At 43.1% G+C, this 10,244-nt stretch overlaps 1 non-coding gene across 1 annotated transcript; it reads left to right on the forward strand.

The window, feature by feature from the left end:
• The first annotated feature begins 9,475 nt into the window (after window positions 1-9,475).
• Window positions 9,476-9,583, forward strand: LOC130984061 (small nucleolar RNA R71). Its single transcript, XR_009088020.1, has one exon. It is a non-coding gene; the product is annotated as a small nucleolar RNA R71 (small nucleolar RNA).
• Window positions 9,584-10,244: the final 661 nt, after the last annotated feature.

The raw sequence follows: 10,244 nt of genomic DNA on the forward strand, positions 1-10,244 counted from the left end.
GCAGTAGCAAGGGTTGTGGTTCGTCCCACTTGCTCCGGGTTAATGCTTAAGATACCTGGGCAGTAGCAAGGGTTGTGGCTCGTCCCGCTTGCTCCGGGTTAATGTTTAAGATACCTGGGCAGTAGCAAGGGTTGTGGTTCGTCCCACTTGCTCCGGGTTAATGCTTAAGATACCTGGGCAGTAGCAAGGGTTGTGGTTCGTCCCACTTGCTCCTGGTCAGAGATTGTGACGCCTGGGTAGTAGCCGCAGTAGTGGTTGTTCCACTGGCTCCAGGTTGAGCTGTTAAACACCCGCCTGGGTAGTAGCCGCTGTAGTAGCCATGTTCCACTGGCTCTGGGCTGAACGGGTAGTAGCAAGGGGGTTGTAGCTCAAACCTACTTGCTCCGCAAGGGGTGTTTCTGTCCATGGTTAGCTACCAGGACGTGTCGGGTTGGCTATATAACCGACAGATGATATCATCAGCCATAGGGCAGGCATACATCATTTGCATATGCTTGAATTGTTTGGGTTTGCCTATTTGTTTTGGATTTCTATATCATACATGCTATGTTACCTGATTACGTGCTACTTGTTCTACTTGTACCTTATTTGTGTATTACTTGTCTGTATTGTTTGTGTTTGTACAACTGAGAGATCCCTCATGTTGGTGTCGGTGGATGTTGGGGGCTATTTTTGATGAGATGAATTAATAATGCGATTGCATGATGATGATGATTTTTGAATGAGATAATTTAAGCCCCCTGGGTAGATGCAGTGATGTGATTTCACTAGCTCCAGGCGAGGGTATGATGTATTGATATAGAGTTGCTGAGGCAGAACAACTGATGATGGTTTTGCTTATGATTCTGAGTCTGATTCGTGGAAGAATCAGCGAGTTGGGAAACATGTGTAACATGAACTAGATTTAGTATCCCCTTACAACAGATGCCTATTTATGGATTAGTGAGAATCTAGGCTGGATACTTGGTGAAAAGGAGTTTAGGATGCTTAGTGAGTTTTTATTGCAGTGCATTGTATTTATTTGGCACTTTTACCGTACTGGGAACCCATGGGCCCGGGGTTCTCATTCCGTATATATCTCTTGTTTTTCAGATACAGGTTCAGGTGCTCAGAAGTGAGCTGCAGTTCGTCTGAGAGATGGCGAAGATATTTATTTTCTCTACTTTGTGTTTTGCTTAGAATCTCTCCACCTTTGTTCTGAAAAGATTATATTATGTATTGAACTCTTTTGGAACTTGCCTATAGAGGCTCTTATGTTTCCTTTGGGAGAGATTAGGATGTACTGTTGTCAACTACTTTCATACTGTACCCTAGCCGGCCTAAACTTCGCGGGTCGCGACTAGTGGCTATTTACTTATGTTATATATATCTATCTGTTATCTGTCTCTTAATCTCCTTTATGCCTTGTCCGTATATCGCTTTCGGCTTCACATTTTAACTTTCGTTGTCGAAACGTGAGTGATACGTCTTCGCGATTTTATTTCTACTCTTTTCAGGCTTCTCGATTAATACTCCTTTCGAAATTACCTATAGTTATATATTAAAAATCCACTTGAGAGTCGTACCACCGTAATATCATTGACTTATGACTCGAGCATAAGGATTTGAATATTAGGGTGTTACATTATGGTATCAGAGCAGTTCGTCCTCGTGAGCCTGACGGATGGAACTGCTTATGCTTCAATGCATACTCTGAGTCTGTGCCTGTGCTAGTTAGGGTATCTAACCGATACATCTAGCATGAAGTCCATGAGTGTACCTTTGGTACTTTGAAGCACTATACTACCGATATTGAGACTGATCAACTTGATATCGATTGTTTGGTGTGTATAGGAACCAGATGGCGCCTCGTGGACCCGGTCGGGGACGTGCGAGAGATCGTGCTAGTACACAGGAACCGGAAATCAACTCGAATAACCCGGTAAACCTTATGGCGGCGTTGGAGAATATGGCTGCTGCTATGCAAGCCACTACGGAGGCTCTTGGGCAACAGATAAACAATAATGGCAATGGCAGAAGGGAAGCTCAGGGCCCGATGACACTGGCAACTTTCTTAAAGGTTAATCCACCTAAGTTCAAGGGAACCACCAATCCGACTGAAGCTGATACTTGGTTTCAGGCCATGGAGCGAGCACTGCAAGTGCAGTTGGTGCCTGAAGAGCAGCGTGTTGAATTTGCTACCTATCTGCTCACAGGGGAGGCATCGCATTGGTGCCAAGGGGCTCGACGTCTCCTACAACAGGGGAATGATCCTATCACTTGGGATGCCTTCCAGGTGGAATTCTATAAGAAGTACTTTCCAAATTCCGCCAGGACAGCCAAGGAATTGGAGTTACTACAGCTGAAGCAAGGTGCTATGTCCGTATCTGAGTATACAGACAAATTTGAGGAGCTATTTAGGTTTTCCTGCATGTGTCAGGGAGCTCCGGGAGACTTCGAGGAATGGAAATGCATTAAGTATGAAGGAGGGCTCCGGAGCGACATCTTGAGTTCAGTGGGACCAATGGAGATCCGAACTTTTTCAGAGTTGGTGAATAAGAGCAGAATTGCTGAAGAGTGTGTGAAAAGGAGGGTTACAGAGGAAGGAAGTCATAGAGAGCACAACCAAGGATTTGCACCAAGGGGTCGAGGGTTTAAGGAGAGGGGATACATACAACACTTTTCCCAAGGGCGGAATAACTTTGCGACGAGTGAGGAGTCCCAAAGGAATGGTAAGGGAAAACGGGCAGCGGCTGCTTCTAATGTTCTGAGCTGTCAGAGGTGTGGAAGTCATCACCCGAATAGGCCTTGCCGATTAGGGTTAGGTGTATGTTACAAGTGCGGGTTACCAGGGCATGTATCAAGAAATTGCCAACAAGGAGAGAGTCAGGATGCGGGCCGATTGCGACAGTAAGATTGAGGTAATTATTATCATCAAGCTTAAAGGACAGTGCGTGATTTTATAATACCGCCTATATAGTAAAACTGGGAATGTCAAGCTTAATATTAGACTGAGAAGCAAACCAGATGGTCCGAGTAAGGATTTGCCTTAATACAAATGGATAAATGCTTGTGATGTAAATGATTTTCTGTTGAGAATGATGTGTTGTGTTTGTTATAAAGTTGGTTAATTTTTGGATTTTTGGCGAAACGGATTGAACCCGTGACTTTTAGTTCCTTTGATTTAAATAGATAAGCAATGGTCCTTGGTGCGCGAAATTGTGAACAATACTTTTCACAACTCTCATAATCCCTGGTCATGAACTCCAAAAACTTGGTGGTTCAATTCCATGGCATTACACAACTTCGCACAACTAACCAGCAAGTGCACTGGGTCGTCCAAGTAATACCTTACGTGAGTAAGGGTCGATCCCACGGAGATTGTTAGCATTGAAGCAAGCTATGGTCATCTTGTAAATCTTAGTCAGGTAAACTCAAATGTATATGATGATGAATGAAAATAATGTAAAGATAAAGATAGTGATACTTATGTATATCATTGGTGTAAGAGCTTCAGACAAGCGTATGAAGATGCCTTCCCTTCCGTCTCTCTGCTTTCCTACTGCCTTCATCCAATCCTTCTTACTCCTTTCCATGGCAAGCTCGTGTAGGGTTTCACTGTTGTCAGCAGCTACCTCCCATCCTCGCAGTGAAAGCTAATGCACGCACTCTGTCACAGTACTGCCAATCACCGGTTTGGTTCCCTCCCCTACCGGAATAGAATCTCTCTTTTGCGTCTGTCACTAACGCCCAGTAGGTTACAGGTTTGAAGCACGTCACAGTCATTCAGTCATTGAATCCTACTCAGAATACCACAGACAAGGTTAGACCTTCCGGATTCTCTTGAATGCTGCCATCAAGTCCTGCCTATACCACGAAGACTCTGATCTCACGGAATGGTTGGCTTGTTTGTCAGGCGAGCACTCGGTTGTCAGGCGATCAACCATGCATCGTGCAATCGGGAATCCAAGAGATATTCACTAAGCCTCAGATGCTTGTAGAACAAGAATGGTTGTCAGTCACCTTGTTCATGAGTGAGAATGGTGATGGGCGTCAATCATCACCTTCATCATGTTGAAGAACAAGTGATATCTTGGATAAAGAACAAGCGGAATTGAATGGAAGAACAATAGTAATTGCATTAATATCGAGGTACAGCAGAGCTCCACACCTTAATCTATGGTGTGTAGAAACTCCACCGTTGAAAATACATAAGAACAAGGTCTAGGCATGGCCGAATGGCCAGCCTCCCAAAGAGGGTTCAATCCTCAAAACATGATCCAAAAATTCCTAAAATACAATAGAAAAAGGTCCTACTTATAGATAACTAGTAGCCTAAGGTGTACAAAGATGAGTAAATGACATAAAAATCCACTTCCGGGCCCACTTGGTGTGTGCTTGGGCTGAGCAATGAAGCATTTTCGTGTAGAGACTCTCCTTGGAGTTAAACGCCAGCTTTAGTGCCAGTTTGGGCGTTTAACTCCCAATTAGGTGCCAGTTCCGGCGTTTAACGCTGGAATTTCTTGAGGTGACTTTGAACGCCGGTTTGGGCCATCAAATCTTGGGCAAAGTATGGACTATTTATATTGCTGGAAAGCCCAGGAGTCTACTTTCCAACGCTGTTGAGAGCGCGCCAATTGGGCTTCTGTAGCTCCAGAAAATCCACTTCGAGTTCAGGGAGGTCAGAATCCAACAGCATCTGCAGTCCTTTGAGTCTCTGGATCAGATTTTGCTCAGATCCCTCAATTTCAGCCAGAAAATACCTGAAATCACAGAAAAACACACAAACTCATAGTAAAGTCCAGAAAAGTGAATTTTAACTAAAAACTAATAAAAATATACTAAAAACTAACTAGATCATACTAAAAACATACTAAAAACAATGCCAAAAAGCATACAAATTATCCGCTCATCACAACACCAAACTTAAATTGTTGCTTGTCCCCAAGCAACTGAAGATCAAATAAGATAAAAAGAAGAGAATATGCAATGAACTCCAAAAACATCTATGAAGATTAGTATTAATTAGATGAGCGGGGCTTTTTATTTTTTTGCCTCTGAATAGTTTTGGCATCTCACTTTATCCCTTATAATTCAGAATGATTGGCTTCTTTAGGAACTTAGAATCCAGATAGTGTTAATGATTCTCCTAGTAAAGTATGATGATTCTTGAACATAGCCATTTATTGAGTCTTGGCCGTGGCCCAAAGCACTCTGTCTTCCAGTATTACCACCGGATACATACATGCCACAGACACATAATTGGGTGAACCTTTTCAGATTGTGACTCAGCTTTGCTAAAGTCCCCAATTAGAGGTGTCCAGGGTTCTTAAGCACACTCTTATTTGCCTTGGATCACAACTCTTATTCTTTCTCTTTTTCTTTCTCTTTTTTTTTCGAATAATTTTTTTTTTTCGGTTTTTGCTTGCTTTCTTTCTTGCTTCAAGAATCATTTTTTTATGATTTTTCAGATCCTCAGTAACATGTCTCCTTTTTCATCATTCTTTCAAGAGCCAACATTCATGAACCACAAATTCAAAAGACATATGCACTGTTCAAGCATACATTCAGAGAACAAAAGTGTTGCCACCACATCAAAATAATTAAACTATTATAAAATTCAGAATTCATGCAATTCTTTCCTTTTCAATTAAGCACGTTTTTATTAAAGAAACGTGATGGATTCATAGGACATTCATAACTTTAAGGCATAGACACTAAGACACTAATGATCACAAGACACAAACATGGATAACATAAAGCACAAAAATTCGAAAACAGAAGAATAAAGAACAAGGAAATCAAGGAACGGGTCCACCTTAGTGATGGCGGCTCTTCCTTCCTCTTGAAGATCCTATGGAGTGCTTGAGCTCCTCAATGTCTCTTCCTTGTCTTTGTTGCTCCTCCCTCATGATTCTTTGGTCTTCTTTAATTTCATGGAGGAGAATGGAGTGTTCTTGATGCTCCACCCTTAGTTGTCCCATGTTGGAACTCAACTCTCCTAGGGAGGTGTTTAGTTGCTCCCAATAATTTTGTGGAGGAAAGTGCATCCCTTGAGGAATCTCAGGGATCTCTTGATGAGAGGGGTCTCTTGTGTACTCCATCCTTTTCTTGGTGATGGGCTTGTCCTCATCAATGGGGGTATCTCCTTCTATGTCAACTCCAACTGAATAACAGAGGTGACAAATGAGGTGAGGAAAGGCTAATCTTGCCAAGGTGGAGGTCTTGTCCGCCACCTTATAGAGTTCTTGGGCTATAACCTCATGAACCTCTATTTCTTCTCCAATCATGATGCTATGGATCATGATGGCCCGGTCTAGAGTAACTTCGGACCGGTTGCTAGTGGGAATGATTGAGCGTTGTATGAACTCTAACCATCCTCTAGCCACGGGCTTGAGGTCATGCATTCTCAATTGAACCGGCTTTCCTCTTGAATCTTGCTTCCATTGTGCGCCCTCTTCACATATGATTGTGAGGACTTGGTCCAACCTTTGATCAAAGTTGACCCTTCTAGTGTAAGGATGCTCATCTCCTTGCATCAGAGGCAAGTTGAACGCCACCCTCACACTCTCCGGACTAAAATCCAAGTATTTCCCCCGAACCATAGTGAGATAATTCTTTGGATTCGGGTTCACACTTTGGTCATGGTTCTTGGTGATCCATGCATTGGCATAGAACTCTTGAACCATCAAGATTCCGACTTGTGAATGGGGTTGGTGAGTACTTCCCAACCTCTTCTTCGGATCTCATGGCGGATCTCCGGATATTCACCCTTTTTGAGTGAAAAGGGGACTTCGGGGATCACCTTCTTCAAGGCCACAACTTCATAGAAGTGGACTTGATGCACCCTTGAGAGGAATCTATCCATCTCCCATGACTCGGAGGTGGAAGCTTTTGCCTTCCCTTTCCTCTTTCTAGAGGTTTCTCCGGCCTTGGATGCCATAAATGGTTATGGAAAAACGAAAAAGCAACGCTTTTACCACACCAAACTTAAAATGTTTGCTCGTCCTCGAGCAAAAGAAGAAAGAAGAGAGTAGAAGAAGAAGAAATGAGGAAGAGGGAGAAGGTGGTGTGTTCGGCCAAGAAGGGTAAGAAAGGGTGTTTAGGTTGTGTGAAAATGAAGAGTTGAAGAAGGGTATTTATAGGAGAGGGGGGTAAAGGTTCGGCCATTATGGGTGGGTTTGGGAGGGAAAGTGGTTTGAATTTGAAGGGTGAGGTTGGTGGGGTTTTATGAAGGATGGATGTGAGTAGTGAAGAGAAAGATGGGATTTGATAGGTGAAGGGTTTTTGGGGAAGAGGTATTGAGGTGATTGGTGAATGGGGGAAGAAGAGAGAGAGTGATGGTGGGGTCCTGTGGGGTCCACAGATCCTGTGGTGTCAAGGAAAAGTCATCCCTGCACCAAATGTTGCTCAAAATCACGTTTTGAGCTATTTCTGGCGTTAAACGCCGGGCTGGTGCCCATTCCTGGCGTTTAACGCCAGGTTGTTGCCCTTTACTGGCGTTTAACACCAGTCTGGTGCCCCTTTCTGGCGTTAAACGCCCAGAATGGTGCCAGCCTGGGCGTTAAACGCCCAACAGCTAGCATTACTGGCGTTTGAACGCCAGCTTCTTCTCCTCCAGGGTGTGCTGTTTTCTTCCTATTTTCATTCTGTTTTGCTTTTTTCATTGTTTTGTGACTTCTTATGATCATCAACCTACAAAAAAGATAAAATAACAAAAGAAAATAGTTAACTATAGAACATTGGGTTGCCTCCCAACAAGCGCTTCTTTAATGTCATTAGCTTGACAGAGGACTCTCATGGAGCCTCAGAAATACTCAGAGCCGTGTGGGAACCTCCCAACACCAAACTTAGAGTTTGAATGTGGGGGTTCAACACCAAACTTAGAGTTTGGTTGTGGCCTCCCAACACCAAACTTAGAGTTTGACTGTGGAGGCTCTGCTTGGCTCTGTTTTGAGAGAAGCTCTTCATGCTTCCTCTCCATGATGATAGAGGGATGTCCTTGGGCCTTAAACACCAAGGATTCTTCATTCACTTGAATGATCAACTCTCCTCTATCAACATCAATCACAGCCTTTGCTGTGGCTAGGAAGGGTCTGCCAAGGATGATAGATTCATCCATGCATTTCCCAGTCTCTAGGACTATGAAATCAGTAGGGATGTAATGGTCTTCAATCTTCACCAAAACATTCTCTACAAGTCCATGAGCTTGTTTTCTTGAATTGTCTGCCATCTCTAATGAGATTCTTGCAGCTTGCACCTCAAAGATCCCTAATTTCTCCATTACAGAGAGGGGCATGAGGTTTACACTTGACCCTAAGTCACACAAGGCCTTCTTGAAGGTCATGGTGCCTATGGTACAAGGTATAGAAAACTTCCCAGGATCTTGCCTCTTTTGAGGCAGTTTCTGCCTAGACAAGTCATCCAGTTCTTTGGTGAGCAAGGGAGGTTCATCCTCCCAAGTCTCATTTCCAAATAACTTGTCATTTAGCTTCATGATTGCTCCAAGGTATTTAGCAACTTGCTCTTCAGTGACATACTCATCCTCTTCAGAGGAAGAATACTCATCAGAGCTCATGAAAGGCAGAAGTAAGTCCAATGGAATCTCTATGGTCTCATTTTGAGCCTCAGATTCCCATTGTTCCTCATTGAGGAACTCAGAGGAGATTGGTACACGCCCACTGAGGTCTTCCTCAGTGGCGTCCTCCTCCTCTCTTTCCTCTCCATATTCGGCCATGTCTATGGCTTTGCACTCTCCTTTTGGATTTTCTTTTGTATTACTTGGGAGAGTGCTAGGAGGGAGTTCAGTAACTTTCTTGCTCAGCTGACCCACTTGTCCTTCCAAATTTCTAATGGAGGACCTTGTTTCATTCATGAAACTTTGAGTGGTCTTTATTAGATTAGAGACCATTGTTGCTAAGTCAGAAGTATTCTGCTTAGAACTCTCTGTCTGTTGCTGAGAAGATGATGGAAAAGGCTTGCCATTGCTAAACCTGTTTCTTCCACCATTATTGTTATTGAAACCTTGTTGAGGTCTCTCTTGATTCTTCCATGAGAGATTTGGGTGATTTCTCCATGAAGAATTATAGGTGTTTCCATAGGGTTCTCCTAGGTAATTCACCTCTTCCATGGAAGGGTTCTCAGGATCATAAGCTTCTTCCTCAAATGAAGCTTTCTTAGTACTGCCAGGTGCATTTTGCATTCCAGACAGACTTTGAGAAATCAAATTGACTTGTTGAGTCAATATCTTGTTCTGAGCCAGTATGGCATTCAAAGTGTCAATCTCAAGAACTCCTTTCTTCTGACTAGTCCCATTGTTCACAGGATTCCTTTCAGAAGTGTACATGAATTGGTTATTTGCAACCATTTCAATCAATTCTTGAGCTTCTGTAGGCGTCTTCTTCAGATGAAGAGATCCTCCAGCAGAGCTATCCAAGGACATCTTAGATAGTTCAGAGAGACCATCATAGAAAATACCTATGATGCTCCATTCAGAAAGCATGTCTGAAGGACATCTTCTGATTAATTGTTTGTATCTTTCCCAAGCTTCATAGAGGGATTCTCCATCCTTCTGTCTGAAGGTTTGGACTTCCACTCTAAGCTTACTCCATCTTTGTGGTGGAAAGAACTTTGCCAAGAAGGCATTGACTAGCTTTTCCCAAGAGTCCAGGCTTTCTTTAGGTTGAGAATCCAACCATATTCTAGCTCTGTCTCTTACAGCAAAAGGGAATAGCATTAGTCTGTAGACCTCAGGGTTAACCCCATTAGTCTTGACTGTGTCACAGATTTGCAAGAATTCAGCTAAGAACTGATGAGGATCTTCCATTGGAAGTCCATGGAACTTGCAATTCTGTTGCATTAGAGAAACTAATTGAGGCTTAAGCTCAAAGTTGTTTGCTCCAATGTCAGGGATAGAGATGCTTCTCCCATAGAAATCAGGAGTAGGTGCAGTGAAGTCACCCAGCACCTTCCTTGCATTGTTGGCATTGTTGTTGTTTTCGGCTGCCATGGGTTCTTCTTCCTTGAAGAATTCGGTCAGGTCCTCAACAGAGAGTTGTGCTTTAGCTTCTCTTAGCTTTCGCTTCAAGGTCCTCTCAGGTTCAGGGTCAGCTTCAACAAGAATGCCTTTGTCTCTGCTCCTGCTCATATGAAAGAGGAAAGAACAAAAAATGTGGAATCCTCTATGTCACAGTATAGAGATTCCTTGAAATGTCAGAGAAAAAGAAAAATAGAAGAAAAGAAGGTAGAAGAATTCGAACTTGATT

The sequence above is a fragment of the Arachis stenosperma genome, chromosome 5 (assembly GCF_014773155.1).
Source record: "Arachis stenosperma cultivar V10309 chromosome 5, arast.V10309.gnm1.PFL2, whole genome shotgun sequence".
Lineage (NCBI taxonomy): Eukaryota > Viridiplantae > Streptophyta > Magnoliopsida > Fabales > Fabaceae > Arachis > Arachis stenosperma.